General features: G+C 35.5%; 1 long non-coding RNA gene across 2 annotated transcripts in view; it reads right to left on the minus strand.

Moving 5' to 3' along the window:
• Positions 1-5,798: 5,798 nt before the first annotated feature.
• LOC141517023 (uncharacterized) overlaps positions 5,799-20,979 on the minus strand; it is an 86,551-nt gene continuing 71,370 nt past the window's right edge. For both annotated transcript variants that reach the window (XR_012476795.1, XR_012476796.1), the window contains exons 2-4: positions 10,434-10,558; positions 8,479-8,668; positions 5,799-6,441 (exon numbers count right to left, since the gene is read on the minus strand). This is a non-coding gene — a long non-coding RNA (uncharacterized LOC141517023). The remainder of the gene's footprint in view (positions 6,442-8,478; positions 8,669-10,433; positions 10,559-20,979) is intronic.

The raw sequence follows: 20,979 nt of genomic DNA on the forward strand, positions 1-20,979 counted from the left end.
GTGGACAGGATACCAACAGAAATTTTTATGAAATAAAAAAAAATTAAAGTTGTGAATAAAAATATTTTCAAGTATATCTGTTCAAGTTTCCTAAAATTTGGAACACTAAAATGTTCCAAACTTAATTTGTTTTCTTAGGGGGACATAGGGCATATAAAATGGAGGAATAGCAATAGTTTCTCTGCTGCCAAAGAATTTAAATAAGGTCACCATCTATACGAGAAAAAGGTGCTTCCCTTCCTACCCCAATCCCTCTAAAACTTGGATAAAACAGTTGATATATTCTGGAGTTTATATGAAAATTTATTATCTGAAAGATAAAATAAAATTTTATGCCATAGATAGACTAGAGCAGACTTGGAGAACAAATGTGATCCTTTTAAATTATAAAGAACCAAGTTCTTGTATCTTTGCCATGTAACCTTCAGACAACCTGTAAAGCACAAGGGACTTTTTGGTTCTAAATAAAGTTAGAAGAATGGATATCCAGAGAACCTAAGTCATTGATTTACTCAGAAAGAGAGACAGAGAGAGATAGAGATCCCAAAGACAGACTGAAAGACAGAGACAGAGAAACAAAAAGACAGACAGATAGACAGAAAGAGACCGGCAAAGAGACAGACAGACACACACACACACACACACACACACACACACACACACAAACACACACACACACAAAGAGAGAGAGAGACAAAAAGAGGAGAGACACAGAGAGAAAGGTAGAGTTAAAGAGACAGACAGAAGCTGACAGACAGACAGACACAGACATGCATACACACACATACAGAGACAGAAAGATAGAGACAGAGACAGAGAGATGACAGAGAATTCTTTGTTTTATATTGCAGCTAGCCAAAGTTAATTAAAACATCATTGCAAAGGTATATCAGCAGGAAGCTTGTGCTGGTTTAGGGTGCCATTCCCTATAAAATGATAAAGAATGATATCTTGGTTATTTATCTACTGCTTGTGTCTTATACTTTTCCTCAACAGGCAGGATTTTTCTGGTCTGATTTTATTACAGGCACACTGTATGTTCTACTCTAAAGAGGAGGGAAGCATATGGCCCCCTGTTTGAACTCCTGTAATTAATCCTTCCAAATACTATTTCCTTCAAAAGTTATTTTTAATTTTATTACAGTCTGTTCTTATATTCTCCCCCACAATCACTTGGGCACCATTTGTATTGATGAATCTGACATAAAGTGGCTCTTGACTAAGAGGAGACTGCTGTTTTATGCAACATGGAAATGATAAGTGATAGATGTTTATGAGTATTGGTGCAGGAAGCTCATGCCCTTAAGTTTTCCCCTCTCCACTATATTTTAGGGAAATACAAATTTTTTTTTTCCTGATGTTATCACATACATATACATTTTCTAACTAAAGGAAAATCCTTCACCCACTTGTCTGGATTGAGGTGACTATAATTTCAATATAGACAAATAGCAAATAAATAATTCTGAAAATGAATGCACTGAGAAATATTTGTTTAATTATGGATATTTTATCTATATGCAGAAGGTTAGGAGATGGGTATCTACATGTTATTCAAATGCCAAATAATTTTACAGTAAAATTAATGTTTCTTCTTGTTTCATAAGGCTGCTTATTACTTCTCCTGATTTACTTCCCTGAGAGAAAATGTTGCTATTTAGTAGTTTTTCAGTTGTGTTCAACTCATTGGGATGCAATTTGGAATTTACTTGGCAAAGATTTTGGAAGTTTTGCTATTTCCTTCCCCAAATCATGTTACAGATGTGGGAACAGAAACAGAATTAAGTGACTTGTCAAGAGTCACAGTCAGTAAAAGTCTGTAGTCAGATTTGAACTTGTTAGGAAGATGTGTGCTCTTGACTCCTGCTCCAGTACATTGTCCACTGTTCCATCTAGCTGTCCCTTAGAGATAATAATAATTTATAAAGTTATTGAAATTCTCAGAGTATACTTTGCACTTAATCAATTAATTAATTACAAAAATATAAATGTTCCATGGAATTCCTAAATGGAATCCCCATCTTCCTTCACTTTAAATGTTTCAGCAATGAATAATTCAGATCCTTAATGCTGGGTACCCATCTTGCCTATGAGAACAAGACTATTCATACTAGTATAAAGGCCAAATAGTAGGCCCTAATCAAAATAGTATATGTAGAGGAGAATGAAGATTGTGGATTAAACCATGTTCTGAAAGGGGATCCCAAATCTTATGTCAGGGTCATGTCAGAGGTCTGAATGGTAAATGAGTTATGAAAACTTGGCGAGACCAGCATGGCATAAGTCCAATGATATTATGCCATGACCTCTCTCTTTTAGTTCTTTCTAGATAGCCGTTTACCTGGATGCTATATATTTGAAGATGGGCAATATAGACTAGGAAATTTCTGTTTTCTTAACAACAAATAGATCAAAGGTCAAAACTTAGGTTTAATTTTTTTGGTGAACATTATTATTCATGAAATGCATATGCACTATCAGAGCAATCTACTTCAAATGGCAAGTGTACCTTGTGGAGAAATCCTCCTGATCTATTCTATCAGTCAGGCTTATTAGCTGTCCTCATTTGATAAAAGCATTCTATAACATGTCAAGAATACAAACATTCTAGTCAGAGGATACTGATATAATTATTTTGCTCCTCTAAGAGAAGGAAGAAAGAAAGGAGGAGGAAGAGGAGGAGGAGGAGAAGGAGAAGGAGAGGAGGAGGAGGAGGAGGAGAAGAAGAAGAAAGATATTTAGTATATAGTAAAATATGTTTCAACAGAAACTGTTTTGTTGAAAGTCTAATATAGGGCAAATTCAGATATTGCAACTGATTTTTTAAAATTTTGAAAAGGTCTTGGAAAGGTTCAAGTTGTAATTGACAAATCAGGTCATAGATAAAGTCCTTACTCCTCTGTCTTTTAATATCCTTTAGATCCCTATCCTTCCAGACTACTCATGTTACTCCCATAGGTTTGGAATGCATTCTTTTCCACCTCTTCCGCCCTGCCATCTCAGGACTTTTGCCCTGATGATGTTATCTATGGTTGAATTGTTGTATTTTAATTCACCTTTAGGCCTTAGATAATGATCAGAGATAAAGAAAAAGAAGAAAAATAAAGTTGAAGAAAAAGACAATAAAAAGGTAAAGATAAGAGGAAAAGATAAAAAGGAAGAGCATCTAAAATATAGTGATTAACTCTTGGATAATCTAAATTTTTCATTAGCTAGTATTGTTCAATTCTGTTCTGGCTTGTCTTTCTCTTCGTGAGCCAATTTAGGGTTTTCTTGGCAAAAATACTAGAGTGATTTGCCATTTTCTTCTTTAGCTCATCATATGAATGAAAAAACTGAGGTAAACAGGATTAAATGATTTGTCCAGAGTAAAATCCAGGTACTAATAAGTGTCTGAGGTCTGATTTGAAACATGAAGATGAATCTTTCTGACTCCAGGTCTGGGACTATGATCCTAAAATCCCTTTCTATATGATTTATACTGTTTATATGGGGCTCCTTTTCCCCCATCATGCTTGAATTTCAGGTTTCTCCATTAACTGACTGCAGCTTTGCACAAACATATCCAAACTTCCTGTCACCAGTGTTTATGAAATATTTACCTATGGATTTTTTTACCTACACAGTTGCTAGCATAATGCCTTTGGTCTTCTTAAAGAACAAAAAGATGAACAACAATAAAAACAGCATAATGCCATTAACACAATGTGTATATCATAGGATCATAGATTTAGAACTAAAAGGTACATTGAGTCCAATCTCTTAATTTTACAGATGAGGAAACTAAGACACAGAGTGGTTATGTGACTTGATACACAGCTATTAAATGTCCAAGGCAAGTTTTGAATACATTTCTTTCTGACTCTAAGTTCAGTTCTATATCTATTTTGCCATTCTACTTTTATGAACTGAGCTGAATCTTAAATAATAAAAGTACAGATTTAGAATCAAAAGTTTTGAGTTCAAATCTAAATTTTATGATTTATAATGTATCTGCCCTTGGGGAAATTATTTAGATTTTGGGGGCCTCAGTTTTCTCATTGGTAAAATGGGACTGTTGAACTTAATGTCTTCTAAGATGATTTCCAGTTCTAAGATCCCATAATGCTTGTTTCTTAGTACTTATCAGACCAGTCTATTATGATTTCCATTGATTATGCTATCTACTGTGGCTGTAGCAACTGAAAAGCTTGGACTTGGGTTTAACTCTCACCTCCTACAATTATTAATTGGGTGACTCTGATCAACCTTTTTCAGTCGTGGTTTCTCCAATCTCTAAAATGGGAATGGTAATGGCAACTACCTTCCAGGGTTGCAATGATGGAATGTATAAACTTGCCATGATTTGGGCATTTTGTCCTTATGAGGATGAATCTTGCTTTAGCTCAATCAGTTCTTGGAAACAGTTCCCTAGTTATCTAGACTAATAAGAAGTTGATGCCATTCCAAAGCAGAAGTCCTTGAAGGCTGAACTGCAGCACAAGTCCATCATCCTAGTTCCAAGATGCTCACTCATCCCCATGGCAAATGACCCAGTTTAGCAAGTAAAAGGGGCTCCCTTTACTACCTCCATTACTCTAAAACCACATATTCTTAAACATTCAACTGAACTTAAATAAACAGCATGCCATAAGGATGAAGTCATATTGAATCTAGATTTAGATAGACCTGTGTTCAAGTAAAGTTCTGGATACTTAAACCAGGTCACTTATCCAGTCTGTCTCAGTTTTATCATCTGTAAAATTGGGGGAATGGACTCAACTTCCTTGAAGTTGTCTTTCAGCTTCAAATCTTTGATCCTTTAATGTAACAATTGAAAATACTATGCTTAAAACTATGGGATGCTCCATATTTCTCTTTTTAGTAGGTTGGCATTGCAACATTTATTAAAATAATGCTGTGGATTAATCAAATAATTAAAATGGAAGCTACATAAAATCTGAACTAAAACCCAAAAATGTATAATGTATTCCTTGAGGAGATAACTAAAAGTCCAAGTAAAACAACTCTCAATATATTACTGCAAACAAATTTACAATTTTCAGTTATTAAAGTGATTGACACTATTTCATAATCCCTGGTGATATAGAGTCCACAGTCTAGGATGATAAGATATAAATGTACCTGGGGAAAGTAGAACTGGGGCTAGGTTCTGAACAAAGTAAAGGATTTCCAGAGGAGTTGGGGGAATAGGTTCCTACTTTAGTTATAGAATAGGGGGTTGGTGTTTTCAAAAACTTGAAGGTGAAAAAGCCTGAGCTATAGTCAGTAACCTAGTTTATCAAGAACATAGAATGAGTGAAGTGTTACTACTTTCTTTAGGGAAAATTATCTGACCATTAAAGTTCTCATAATTTTCCTGATTGTCTGCTATGTAATAGTGGAGAGGGCAATAAAACTGAAGTCAAAAGATTTGTGTTTGAATCCTGCTCTTATCACTAACTCTGTGATACTCTAAACAAGCTGCTTTTCTCTCTGAACCTCAGTTACCTCTTTGTTAAATTAAGAGAATTGGAATAGAGTGTCATTGCTGTTGTTCAGTAATTTCATTCACATCTAATTCATGGGGGTTTCTTGGCAAAGATAGAAGTATTTTGCCATTTCCTACTCCAGTTCATTTAATAAATACAGAAACGGAGCAAACAGAGTTAACTGACTTAACAAAACTAGTTAAGTATCTGAGATCAGATTTGAACTCAGATCTTCTTGACTCCAGGGCTTGCATAATATCTACTGTGCCACCTAGCCATAAGATTGACTTTTACAACATTAATAATCTAGACCACACAATGTAACCCTTAATTATATTGTTTTTATTTATTTTGTTCAGTTTTTAATATGTATTAATCTCATCCCACTTTGAATGCAATCTCCTTGGGGGTTTGGGCCATGATATAGTCTTCTCTTATTAGCCTAGATCATTTCCAAAGTGCTGAATTCTGATTAGAAGCTCAATGGCAACAATAAGTTTTCTGTTCGATGGACTCATGTCCTAATTAGCAGTGACTCAGAAAATCGTTTTTGTAATACCAAAGAAAGAAGATGCAGTTGCTTTTTTCTTTCTACTTTCAGTAGAACACCAGGCACCCAAACAAATGATAAAGGCAACAGCTATTTATAGCTATTCAAAGTAAACCAAAAAATAATCCTCTTTCAAAGCATCTTTTTAGTATCTCTAAGAGTTCCAACAATCTTGGATTCTTAGTATGATATTATCACCTCCAAGGATATACTGTGACTTGCCCTTTTCACAATTGTGCTATTGTGGTCAGTAATACAGTTCAGGTGCATGAGTTTTGCCTAGAGGGAAGATTGTTAATCTCAGAAAGAATAGAGGCCAGACTCCAGAAGAAGAGCTGTATAACCCTTATTTCTATCTTGGTATTGGAGGAAAGGACAGGAGTAGTTTCCCTTTTCTCCCAAGGACTTGGATTTCTTTATCTGTTAAATGAAAAACAAAATTGGAATTAATGATTTTTTACTTACTACATTTCTAGTAGTCTGATAGTATATATATATATATATATCTTTAGCATGTTGAAGCTGTATTGGTTAAACTGGGTTCTGGTACTATTGATGCAGCAGGACTACAAAAGAAGTGGCAGAGCTCAAATCCCAATTCCATACCATACCACACCACACCACACCACACCATACCACACCACACCAAGAGCTGTGTTATCTTGGGGAAGTCAATAAATTAACCTGGGTCTCAGTCTCTGGGCCTCAAATTCCTAATTCATAAAAAAAAATAAGGGAATTGGATTAGGTCTTCTTTAAATTCCCTTCTTGCTATAAATGCAATGATCTGATATATGAGCTATGATCTAGATGGGATGGGAAAGTAGAAGCATATGCAGAGAAAATTCACCTGCCTTGCCCAGTGGAGGTAGGGGCAGAAAGACATTGTGGCATAATGGATAGGAAACTGGAATTTTCCTCTGTTCAGCCACTGGTACTTTCTCTTGAAAATCAAGTTATTGACTTTGTACTGAGTGATGGGGAAGCAGAGACAAAAACAGGGTCACTGCCCTCAAAAAGTGGACATTCAAATAGGAAGGAACAAGCATTTATATGCCTATTAAGTATTGGGCACTAGGCAAATGACATACAAATAACTAGGAACATAAATCATTTATACAGCACATACGGGAGATAATCTTAGGGGGAAGGGACTACCAGTGTGGGACCCTGAAAGAGGCCTCTTACAGAAGGAAGGATTTAAGCTCAGTCTTAAATATATTCAAGGCAACTGGGAGTCCAACACCTTTTTTGGAATATTTCATATACTTGTTCTTGATCTCCTTTGGGATATAAACTCTTTATGAGTTGAGACTATTCCCCTGCTGTCTTTGCATTTCCAGGCCTAGAATAACCACATAGGCATATAGAGTCAATAAAGGATTGATTGATTATCCCTTTGGTTTATTAAGACTTTGGCTCAAATTCTACCTTTACCATATTATGTGACCCACAGGCAAGTCACTTCAATTCTTTAAAAAGTGAAAATAATGATGCCTATCATGTCTATCTCATAGGGTTGCTGTGTGGACGAAATGCCACTGTCTCAAAAGTGTTTTGCAAAATTAAAAGCAAAATACAAAGCTCTGAGTTTCCGTAACCACTGCAATTACTACTATTACTACTACTACTACTACTACTACTACTACTACTACTACTACTACTACTACTACCACTAATATAATTTCATACCTACAAATACTACTATTAGCTTTTCTAATCTTTCTATTAAAAGTACTGCTACTAAACTACTATCCTTTTTCCTCCTCCTCTTTCTCCTTTTCATCATCATTATCTGAGAAAAGAGAGATGTGAGATGTAGTAAAGATATCCTGGAGTTGTGAGAAACTGTGTTCAAATCCTGATACATATATATATATATATATATATATATATATATATATATATATATATACATATATATATATATATGATGATTATGGGTAAATCATTTAACCTCTCAGTGTTATAAGCAAATCTGCAAGTTGTAGAATAGCAGCCAACTGTATTGAAAGAGGGAGTTCCTTAGACCAATATTGGTTCAGTTCACATCTCCTAGTTGCAGCAAAAAGGAGTTCCAGGCTATCTCTTGTTAATAGTAACATAAGAGGAGTCTTTCCTTTTTATCCAGTATATTCAGGCATTGGACACATAGAAAGAGAAGAGGAAGTCTTCCTCTCTGCTCCTCCTTAAGCCCAACTCCACACAAACATACACACACACACACACACACACACACACACACACACACACACACACACAAACACACACACACACAGGAGAAATTCACTCAGGAAAAGGCTAGATGTCAAAAGACAGAGCTCAGATTCATCTCTGACTTTTAATTGGATGAAAAGAGGAAAGTGCTGCTCTCTTTCTCCAGGCAATGGATGGAGAGTAAAAGATGCTGCTCCCCCTCTTCCACCCCCATCTCCCCCAAATGCAGAAGCAGCTTACCTACAATACAGGTCAGGTTCAGCAGGAGTGGGAAGATATACCTTTTGGAAGATTGGTCCTTATAATTTATTATTCACCTTTAGTATCTTACATCCAAAAATCTGTTATTTTTTCCTTTTTTTTTTTAACATTTCCTTCTGGAATATGGAGTGTGCAGAGCTTATGAAAGAAGCAATTAAGTGGGTGGAATCTGTAAATCAGGCCGATATTTTAAAATATGCTCATTTACTGCAGTGGCTTGATAATTATTTGCTTCAACCTCCACCCTCCACCCTCTCAACCCCCTCCTCCATGCCTAGCTTGCTCCCAGCTCCTTTATGCTCTTCAGGAAGAAGATTCCTATACCTGTTATTGCCCCTTGTTTCTTCTAAATACTCACTACCACCACTATCCTTACATCAATCCCTGAGCTTTTAATCAATCCCTGGAGTCTTATGTTTCATTCTGGGTACTACATTTTAGAAACAACATCAATGAGTCAGAAAACATGGTAGAAATGGGACACTATGCCAATCCAAAGATCAGTTGGAGGAACTGGCAATATTTAGCTTAGAGAAAAGATCTTACTTCAGGTTTAAGAAAAAAAAAAGTTGATACATGGAAGATAGATTAGAAATGTCTCTTCTTAGCCCCAGATCTGAGAACAAAGGATGAAAGTTGCAGAGGTGAATTGGTTTGATGTAAAGAAAAATGATTCTCACAATTAGAACTATCCAAAAGTGTATTGAGTGCTGCTGGCAGGTTTTCCCTTCATTTTAAAGTTTTTAAATAAAAGCTTCAATGGATGAAGTGGAGGAGGGGGACCAGATTTGGAATCCAAGGCCATGGGTTAAAAGCGCTTTTTCTATTTGTATGACCTTGATCAAGTCACTTGACTTCTGGGTCTCAGGTTTTTATCTGTAAAATGAGGGGTTTGAACTAAATAATTTCTGGGGTTTGTTGCAATTCTCAGTGTGATTCTTTGGCAAAACTGGGGAAAATGTCACAGTATCATAGACAAACATGGAAAAGAGCTTTGAGATCATTTTACAAGTAAAGAAATAGAGGCCCAGTAAAGGAAGTAATTTGCATATTGTCATAAAGTTAGATGAAATTTGGATTCTCTACCTTTAATTCTCTGTTAGCACACTGTAAGCCTCCTATGTTCACTGCCACATAAACATACATGTGTACACACATGTGTGTGCACAAACACCTTTGCATTCACGATAGCTTAGAGGTCTTTTGTAGTCTCCAATTTATTGAGAGCTTCTCATGTGGTATCCCCACTCAATTTATCCCACAAGGTACCATAATGAAAACAGAAATGGCTATGACTTTAAATTCATCCCTTTGAATTCCATCTCTATTTACTTTTGACTTAGTGACTTTGGGCAAATCATTTCCCTTTTCCTCCTACATAAAATATGATTGAAATGGATCAGAATTATTGAGGATACTAAAGAATTTTTGTTTATTTAGATTATAGCTATAGATATTTATGATATCAGAAATTAAAATGGATTAAAATTTTAAAATATTTATTATTTCTATTAAAATAACAAACTTATGACATGTTAACACAAGACATATTTTTAGAAAAACCCTATATTTTCTAAAATTAAAAAAATTAATGATGAGTATGCATATTTTACAATTTTTTCCAAATATATTTGGTGTCTGTATTAATAGATTACAACTTCAATTTGTTGCAATATATTCTTTTGATTGAAGTATTTGAGGAAAACCTGGGTTTCACACATACATAGTTGGAAAAGGAAGGAGCTTTTTAGAAGGCTAAAACAGTTTATAAAAATAATTTTGATTCACAAATTCTCTGAAAGAGTTTTGTGGTCCTCAGATGCCACTTTAAGAACCACAGGCCTAGATGATCTCAAAGGTTCCTCTAGTAATACATCCTTTGATTCAGTTCAGTACTCTGTTCCTTGAATTCATCCTTCAAAATCAAAACTTACCTGATATAGGTGAGCAGTTCCTCAATTTCCTGCAAGATAATCTTATACTGCTCTCTACTATTTATGACTTAATGTCCATTGTTTAGCATGCAGCAAGCATGAATATTGATGCTGATGTTATTTACCTGCCAAAATAATTAATAATAAGGTTTTAATAGCATAAGTAGTTGGCTAGATAGAACAGTAGACAGGGTGCTGAATCTGAAGTAAGGAAGACTCATCTTCCTGTATTCAATTCTGGTCTCTGGCCTTTACTAGTTGTGTGACCTTGGGCAAGTCACTTAACCGTATTTTTCTCAGTTGCCTCATCTGTAAAATGAGTTGCAGAAGAAAATGACAAAACCCTCCAGTTTCTTTCCCAAGAAAACTAAGTCAGAGACAGCTGAAATGACTGAATAAGAACAATGGCTGGTGTTTCCTTTTCTCGGACAACTGTAGTTTATAAAAAATTCTGAAAGCCCCAAATCAAAAATCTTGGCATTTCAAAGAAAAAGATAGGCTATTGGTAGAGGTCTTTGGACAGGAGGCATTCCCAGTGCCACTATTAAATCACTCCAAGGTGGTTACCTACTTTGTTGATGTATTCAATTGGCGCTGCCTGAGAGTATATGCCCGAGGAGAGAACAGACCTGGTTGTTTCTCACACTTAGCACGTTTTGGCCTCTGGCACATAGCAGCCATGTGGAAATTTACTTAGGCATTTCTATAGCAGACTCTGTTTCTGGGAATAAGCAAACAGTACTTTACAGGTGTCTTAATTGAAACCTTCCATTATATGGAAGAAATAGAACACATAATGCCTTAGACATGGAGCAAGGATCAGGGAAAAAACAATTGTCTTTATGCTCATTTGTTTTTAATTACTTTCATTTCCAAATATAATATATCCTTCTCTCATCTCCCAGCCAGAGAGCAATCCTCTGTAACAAAGAATTAAAAAAAGAAATGGGGGGGAGGGGGGAGGGGGGAGGGGGAAGATAAAAGCAGGTTAGCAAAAACACAACAACTGAGTTTGCCAATATTCCTCATTCCTAATCCCTCACCTGTGAAAAGAAAGGAGGGAAGTACAATTTCTCAACTCTTTTCTGAGGTTAAGTGTGATTATTATAATTATAATGCAGTCATTTTTCATCTTTCATTGTTCATCTTTCCATTTTCATTTTATAATCTATGCATATATGAGTGTATATGTATGTAATATATCACATATATGTATATACCTACATGCATGCAAATATTGTCCTTGTTCTTCTTATTTCAGTTTGCATCTATTTATATTCTAGTAATCTCCATTTCTTACAACATAGTAGTATTCTACTACATCCAACATCCATTTACAGTCATTTTCCAATTAATGGACATCGATCTTGCTTCCAGTTCTTTAATACTACAAAAAGTATTGCTATAAATGTTGGAGTACATAGAATCTTTCTTTATGTCTTTGGCCTCCTCGGGGTATATGCCTAGAAAAAAGTTTTATGCCATTTTCACATGACTGGGCTCTATCACACAAACCACTATTTTTAGCCCCTCCCAAGCAACTAAATAGTTTATTAGAAAATAAAGTTTCATTAAAGGGAAAATGTTTATTGGCTCCTAAATAATTCATTTGGAAGTTATTAAAACACCTTCTAAACTCTTGCCCTATTGAACAGTGGCCATGTGGTTCAAGAGGACAGTAACACTTACTCATATTTCTATATGACACTTTAAAATTTGCAAATTCTTTATATATATATATATATATATATATATATATATATATATATATATATAATGTTTCTCTCTTTTGATCCTCACAGTAACTTAGTGATGGAGGTGTTATTATCATCATCCCTATTTTTCAATAAGAAAAACTTGAAAGTTTAAGAGACTTCCCCAGATTTATACAGTTTACAGCCCTCCTTCTTCCAAGGTCTATGTTGTATCCATTAGATCTAAACCAGAATGAGTCAAGAGCCTCTTATTCAACAGAAGTCCTAGTCTCCTAGTTCCTCAACTGTGAAAAGAAGGGAAGCAAGTACATTTTCAACTCTTTTTGGGGGCTATTTGATCATTAAAATTAAAGAAGTGATTATTTTGGTTCTTTCATTTTTGATCTTTCCATTTTATACTCTTTTTAAATATTTATACATATATATCTCACAAATATAATTATGTATGTGTATTACATTTTATATGTATATGTGTAAATATCTATGTATATGTTTGTAAGTATATATCTAAATGTATATTGTGGGTATAATATGTATGTACACATAGTCAAATACTCCTCAAATGCATTTCAGCCTTAAATCTGACTTAAATTTGGAGTAATGGTCATGGAAACCTTGAATGCCTATCACTAAGTGGTTATGATGAAAGAGTACTCAGAAGTCAGATGATATACTCTATATTTTTGATTATCTTTGTCACTCTGAGCTAGTCAGCCTCACTGGGTCACACAGTAGAGTAAACAACACTGAGTTGGGAATCAGAAAACCTGGACTCAGATTTCAGTTCTACTACTCACTTTGTCTATCACTTGAGCAAGTCACCTCTCCTCTTTGTGTCTCAGTTTCTTTGGCAGTAAAATGAGAGATTTGAATTTTTCTCCCTCTAATAGCCCTCTTTCTTTGGCTCTCAGTTTTCCTAATTTTCCAAAAAAAAGATAAACTAGGTAAAATCTAAGGCCCTTTCCAGTTCTAAATTTTATTATACAATGAGACCAAAGGTATACTACTCACCTTCCCACATCTCCTTGATCTTCTGAGGATCAATTGGAGAGAGGGATGGATTTTCTTGAAAAAGTATAGAATACTGCACAGGTGTAAAGGATTAAAGGGTTCAAAGGCAGACATTTAGCAACCCCTTCCTTGGCTCTGTTTGTAACTCAAACAGTTTGGGACCAGATGGTAGAGTCAAAAAATCTTATCACTTTATTTCCAATCCTCTTTGGAAGTTGGAGGGCAGATGGGATTGAGAATGGATTTTTTGTCCAGGTGACTTTGTCATCTTCTTGCTTAAAAAATTTTAGTGAATTCTTGTTACATGTAAGATAGAATATAAATTCCTGTTTTTCCTTAAAAGTCCTTTCATGTGGCTTTTGCTTGCCTCTCCATACTTATTTCCCAGAACTGCTCTTTACACATTCACTTTGGTCCACCAAACTAGCCTTCTTGTCCTTCTACAATCTTGGATTGGATCTCCTTCTTTTGTATCTTTGTACAGGTTGTCCCTCTTTACTAGTTTTCCCTTCCTTCTTATCTCCACCCTTTAGAATTCAGAGTTTTCTTCAAGATTTAGTTTATGTGTCACTTTATAGAGTAAGCCTTCCCTGATCTCCTAACGGTTAGTTTTCCCTCAAAGCATCACATTCCTACATACCTTTATACATGTTGTGTAACCAAGTAGAAGGTCAAGAAGTTTCCTTGTATCCCTAGCATTAGCACTTGGTTATGATTTGAGGGATTTGATTAGATTAAGTTGTATTGGATTGGATAATAATGCCATTCATAGTGCATCTGACCAGTACACAGTAGTATGCTGGTAAAGGTTTAACAACAGGTTACCTCATATGTATGCATGTATAGATAAATAGACGGATAGATACAGATGAAGATATAGTTTGCAATATATGTGTATATAGACATACACATATATATAATTTATTTATACACACAACATACATTTAAGTTGAATCCATATTATTAGGATTTTCTTCATCACTTTCCTATGTCTAAACAATTAACAAAACAATAAATCATATCTTGATTTGTAGCATTTGCCAATTTCTGAGTTGTAAATGCTCATATAGAAAGTATAACTGTCCTATCACAAGTTGATTCAAACTGACTCCAGAATATTTCTGCCACTAAGGAAAGAAAAGATGACTACCTTCTGTTCATTTTCTTTGGCATGATCCTTTATACAACATAACAACATGTGAGGATCCATGGAAATATATTTGCAGTTGCTATTATTCACTCCCTTCTCTATCTCTTCTCTAGTCACTTGACAGGCTTAGAGATAATCCATTTTTCACAATAACTCTTGTGATTGCAAACTATTAGCAACCATAGGAAAGACTGGCCTATAATTTGATGTTTTAATGAATCATTCATGCTTGATTTGTGCAAGAAAATGCCGTATTTTGGAATCAGAGGACCTGCATTTTAATACTGAATTGGTTGACCTCTCTATTATCTTCCATAAAATCACTGGGTTGGACCAGGTGATTTCTAAGGTCTCTTCCAACTCTAAATTCTATAAATGACATGGTAGATGTCCCTATATCTTAGTACTCCTCTCTTTGGGTGTTGGTCAGGTAGGTAAGTATACTTTGTATATTTCATTGTCCATGTGGAGAATAATCTGGTTGTTATTCTTATAATAATAGCTTATATTCATAAAATGATTTAAACTTTCAAAAAACCTTCATATTGTTGTAATTTCCATATGCATGTATACATGACATTTCTATATTTTTCTTTTCAAAGTATTTTATATATAAAAATCAATTTAATAAATGAATACAAATCTTAATAAAACATTTTATGCATATATGTAAATACACATGTTTATGTATGTTATTTTAATCTACACAATTCCACTGTGCCCATTTATTTGATGAAGAAATTGAGGCTCAGTCCCCATTCACCCCATCACTCCAATGAATTAAGGTTCATTACTGTGTTCTTTCTCTTAGTACATAGTTCCTTGTCACTGAAAGCACATAGCCCCAACCCGTTGTCAAGAACAACTGAATTGACTTCACACCCAACACTGTTTGTGGGGTGCAGTTAAGCGTCTCTCACCAAAAGGGTCTGGAAGTGATGACTTCATTCTCCTCTGACTCAGAATAGGCAGGGTTAGAGGTGGGGGTGGGGTTGAAAACAAGGTCTGGCCTGAGCTCTTGGAACCAGAAATCTTACCTCCACTCAATGTTACCGCCCCCCCAAGACTCTTTGCACCTCCAACTCTGCCCTCTGGCAAGGCTGTTCCCCTTCAGTTTTTCAGTCTGGCTTTAAAGTGCCCACCTCCGGGTCAGTTCCTAATCCCTCCTGTGGTAATTGGGCTAAACGAGGTGAGGGGTGGACAATTATATGGCAGCTATTCTATTGCCCTTCCATTGCCTAATGTGCCTTACAGAGCTAGCTTTTATTTTGTGTTTTACGGGATGCATTTATTGTTGGCCTACGGGTTACTAGTGTTTCCTATACCAGTATGGGGGTTTTATTTGGTTGCCCAGCCTGATTGCCCTTTGGAAATGCTCTGGTTTTAATTAAGCTTCTTTCCTCTTCTTTTTCTTGCAGCAGGGTTTAGGGCACCTTGCTTTTCAGCATTTTAAAAATAAATATTTATTATCGATTTTTATGACCTTTTTATTATAAATCATAATCGATGCCATATATGTGACTGGACACTCCCCTCTGCAGCTGCCATATTTGTGGAACAGTGCCCTGGTTATTCACCCTTCAATGTCTAGGAGGGCAGAGACCCACACTCAAGCATTACCACCCACTCTTTGTTGAGACTATGAAAGTAGAAAAGTGGGTGGTATGAGGAAGGGAGGGAGAGAACTGAATGTGAAGTTAGAAAATTGGGAGACTGATCCTTGCTCCCCCATTTAATTCCTTGTGTTAACTTCCAAAGGCAAGACATTTAATCTTTCTTGAGTTTCAGTTTCCTTCTTTGTCAAAATTGAAGGAGTTGGAATGGATTGTCTAAATGCAAGAATCCCAGACAGAGTTGCTAGACTGGTTCTTCAATGTTCCCTGCTCCAATGGTGATTGAACAGGAGCTCTAGCTCTAATCAATTCAATTCAGCCCTTGTCTCCTCCTGTTTTTTCTTCCTTTAATAAACCATATGGTCTGTCTGTTTCTGGTGAAGTTCTTCTCAATATTGCCTTGCTCCAGAAAATCTGTCCCATCCTATCATTAACTTAAACACAACTGGAGTTCATGAACATCCAAAATTTGTGCTTCCAACTTGTTGACAATATTTTTTGTAGTTATTCTTTGGTGGTATGGCTCCTATGACTGAAAACTTAGTCTCCACAATTAGAAATTAAGTACTTAGAAGTGGACTGAGTCTTGCAGTCACTTTTTTTAAGAATGCATTTTCTGAAAAAGGAAAAAAAATTACTTTTTCCTCTCTGACTTTCAATCATCACATGAGAAGGGACTTCTAATTCTGCCTTAGCAGGAATCCAGAAAAGAAAATAAGATCTAGAATCAGATAGCCTGTGTTCAGAATCAACTTCTACCATGCAATGTTTTGTCAAATTTCTTAACCTTTATTAGCCTCAGTTTTCACATTCAGTAAAATAAGATCTACTAAAAGGGGAAAATAGTTCTGAAAAGGGCTCAACAACCCTCACACCAGAGGTACTAGTTTTCCTTGAACACTTACAACTCTACAAACAAATATAAGGAAATAGCAGAGGAAGATCTAAGACAAACTTTTAAAAAGCTTTAAAGATTTGAATACTGAAGATGCCTTTCTAGAGAAAGAAGATTAAGGATAAGAACACAAGGATATTAGAATTGTTTTCCCTCAACTAATGAGTACTTCTTTTCTTTTTAAATAAGTTTTTATTAACATTTTTTTCTTTTTAAAAATCATTTTAGTTTTTCCCAATATTTCTCCCTCCTTTTCTTAGAGAGATATCTGCCCAAACAAAAGAAAAAAATCAGTATAACTGATCAATACATCAAAAAATCTAGGAAAAAATGTTCAATATTAGATACTTGTATACCTCCTACCTCTAAAAGGTAGGTGGGAGTATTTTCTTATATCTCTTCTTTCTAGTTTTATTCTTAATATTTACTTTTGATTTTTTTGTAGCTGGTCTTTTGTATACACTGAAGTTATTGTGTATGTTATTTTCATAGCTCTGCTTACTTCATTCTGCATCAGTTTGTGTTGATCTTTCCAAGATTCCCCATAATTATCACACACAGCATTTCTTAAAGTACATATTATTTCATTTATGTATCACAATTGGCTTAGCTATTTCTCAATTAACCACTATCTACTTTATTTCAAATTTTTTGCTATCTCAAAAGGTGCTGCTATATTTTGTTGTACATGAAGACTTTTTAATTTTTTCTGATCAATGATCTCCATGGAGTCTATTAATGTCTAATAAAACCTAGTAATGGAATCTCTGGGTGAAAGATGTAGACATTTTAATCACTTATCTGCATAATCCCAAATTGTTTTCCAATGGTTTTACTAATTCACAGCTCTATCAAAGGTATATCTATGTTCCTTCAATTCATCCAACATTGATTTTGCCCATTTTTTGTCATCTCTGTCAATTTACAGGGTAAAATGTCTGCTGATTTTCAAGGTGAATCTTCATTTGCTTTGATTTATATTTCATTTGTTATTTGTGATTTAGAACATCCTTTAATATGTATATACAGACATATGTGCATACATTTGCTAGTTGTTTATATATATATATATATTACATATATAATCCCTTATCAAAGATATTTAATATATCATCTTTTTTTTTTGTCATTTGGCTCTTACCACCTTAACCTAGATGCATTACTTGTCTGTGTGTGTGTGTGTGCGTGTGTGTGTGCAGAAACTATTCGTTTCATGTAATAAACTATTACATGAAACTATTTGTTTCATGTAATAAAAGTTATCTATTTTATCTTGGATAATTGTTCACTTCTCTAAGGAATAAATTTTCTGCCCATTGGTACTAGATGAGAGGCATATTATTTTTCTTTTAGTATTTTATTATATCATTTTCAGGAATAAAGACATTACATTTAGAATGTAGTGTGGAATATGTTGTAGGGTGTTGGGTTAAGCCTAATTTCTGTAAGACTTCTTTCCAAATTTTCAGGGGGTGGGGGCTAGAGCCAATATGGTAGAATAGAGAAAGGAATTCCCAGAAACTCTTCCCTAGATCATTCCAAATGCCTGAAAATTATTACTCTAATCAAAAGTTAGATAGTGGTACCAACAGAAAGATTGATACAATTTTCTAACCCACGACAACTTGGAAGATATGCAAGTTGTACACTGGGGCTAGAAATGACTGCAGCACAGGCACTGCTGCACTTCACCAGAGGAACCAGCTCCAGTCTCCAGGAACAATCCTTGGGGTGCCTGGGTTGGTGGCAGCAGGAGCAGTTTTCAGAACTCTGATTGCTAAGGACAATTCAGTTGGAAAACTCTACAGCACCAGAGTGAGTGTGGAGTCCAGTGCAGCTCAGGTCTCAGTGCGGCCCTGTCTGGGGAACTGGAGGCAGGCCTACAGAGACACATAGAAACTACTTCCATAGCACTCAGCCCAAGGATGCTAAGGGCTTCAGGGGAGACTGTCAAGGTATCTCCACTATCCCTAGGATAGGACTCTGTTGCTCTATCCAAGTTCAGATCCAGATTACAGCCTGGTCCAGATACTGCCAAATCAGAGCAATGACTCTCTTCACAGCTTCAGAGCACAGGGGAGTGCTTTTGATCATTCATAGATCAGAAGACAGGCCAGGAGAATAGTCAGAGCCTCTCCTAAGGTGTCCCCAAAACACTCAAAAACTTGGGAAGTGCATTACAATTAGGTCATAGACCAGGGAAATGAGTAAATAACAGAAAAAAAAAAGAATCTGATTATAGATAATTATGTTGATCCCATGGAGGATCAAAATTCCCACTCAGAAGATGACAAAGTCAAAGCTTCTGTATCCAAAGCTTCAAAGAAAAATAGAAATTGGTCTCAGGCCGTGGAAGAAATCTATCTTACTTTAGAGGAAAAAGGAGAAGAAAGGGATGGGAGAAAGGGAGGGGGAGGGAGAGGGGGGTGTGGGTGATAGAAGAGAGGGAAGATATTGGGAGAGGGCAGTCAGATACAACACACTTTTGAGGAAGGACAGGGTGAAAGGAAAGAGAGAATAGAATAAATGGAAGTGGGGAGGATTAGAATGGAGGGAAATATAGTTAGCAATAGCAATTGTGGGGAAAAAATATTTAAACAACTTCTCTGATGGACATGATAAAGAATGTGATCCATCCCAGAGACAGAGCTGGTGAAATCTGAACACCACCTGAAGTACACATTTTTCTTTTTATCTCACTTTATTTTTCTCTAGGTTCTTCTTTTTGTGGGGGGGAGGGAGGGGGGACTATATTTACTTTTACAACAAGACCATTGCATTAATTTTTTTAGGGTTTTTTTTCGGGGGGGCAAGGCAATGGGGTTAAAGTGACTTGACCAAGGTCACACATCTAGGTAATTAGTAAGTGTCTGAAGTCACATTTGAACTCAGGACCTCTGGACTCCAGGGTCAGTGCTCTATTCACTGTGCCACCTAGCTGCCCCATTAGTAATGTGAAAATAAATGAATAAATTTTTAAAAATAAAAAAGAAATTTAACAATTAACTGATGAACCCAGTTGGTCCTAGCTCCAGCACATACCTCTGCTCTTCAAATATTACTGAATAAAAGTCCAGGCTAGGATGTGTGTGCCCCCAAATTGGGAGGGACTGATCCTTCTTCTATTCTTGACAGACCTTAACATAACTCTTGACCATTCCTCAGGGGCTATGACCTAGCCTTTCACTATTCCCAAATTGGATTAGGGCAAGGAAAAAGAACAAGACCCAAAAGCTGAACCTGATGGATTATGTCACTTCAAATTTCAAATTCTCTGATCTCTAATGAATAAATTACCAGAGATGAAACCAGGAGACTTAAAATTACAAAATGATGGAGAATTACTTTTATGGGATTAAAACACTTTTGTTTCAATTCCTTCTTTAAGGAATGAGGGTGCAGACCCTACTTTTACCACAGTAAGAAAGTAGTTGCCTAGGATCAGGAGTGTTCTGGGAAATGCTTGAAAATTGGTTCTCCAAGAAAAAAACAGTATGTATGACACTCTTTTACATTTAATATGTATTATTAACAATTTCTCCATCACTTTCTTAAGTCTAAAAATCCACAAAATCAAGTGGTAATTTACAGTTTGCTGATTTCATTCTCAGAATGAACTGGTTGTAACCTATCCCTGTTGAGGATGCACCCTGTGCAGGGAGCAGGGAGTAATGAGGGATATTTAAAATATTGATGTTGTTTTTCACATTTGCCTGTATGAATAGCAGAGCCAAGGCTTGATCCTAGGGCTTCTTGAAGTGACTAACCCTCTATACCAAACAACCTCCCTTCTCTTTGATACACTCTTGTTGTTGATATTTACAAATCTACAATTTTGAATTTCAGAGCAGGTAGAGTTCTATGTGAGTCAAATGTTTCCTCATTTGGATTCATGATGGAAAATGTTATCTGATTCTAAATGCACTCACTTTATTTTTTTCTTGTTTTTTTCCTTTTGGTCTGTTTCTTCTTTCACAACTATGACTCACATGGAAATATATTTTCTATGATTGTATATATAAATATATATATAATATGGATTTTATATATACATATATAAAATTCATATGAAATTGCTTACCATTTTTAAAAAGAGAGGAGCAGACAGAGAAGAATTTAGACCTCAATTTTTTTTTTTAAAGTGAATGGTAAAAATTCTTTA

Source organism: Macrotis lagotis, chromosome 1 (genome assembly GCF_037893015.1).
Source record: "Macrotis lagotis isolate mMagLag1 chromosome 1, bilby.v1.9.chrom.fasta, whole genome shotgun sequence".
NCBI lineage: Eukaryota > Metazoa > Chordata > Mammalia > Peramelemorphia > Peramelidae > Macrotis > Macrotis lagotis.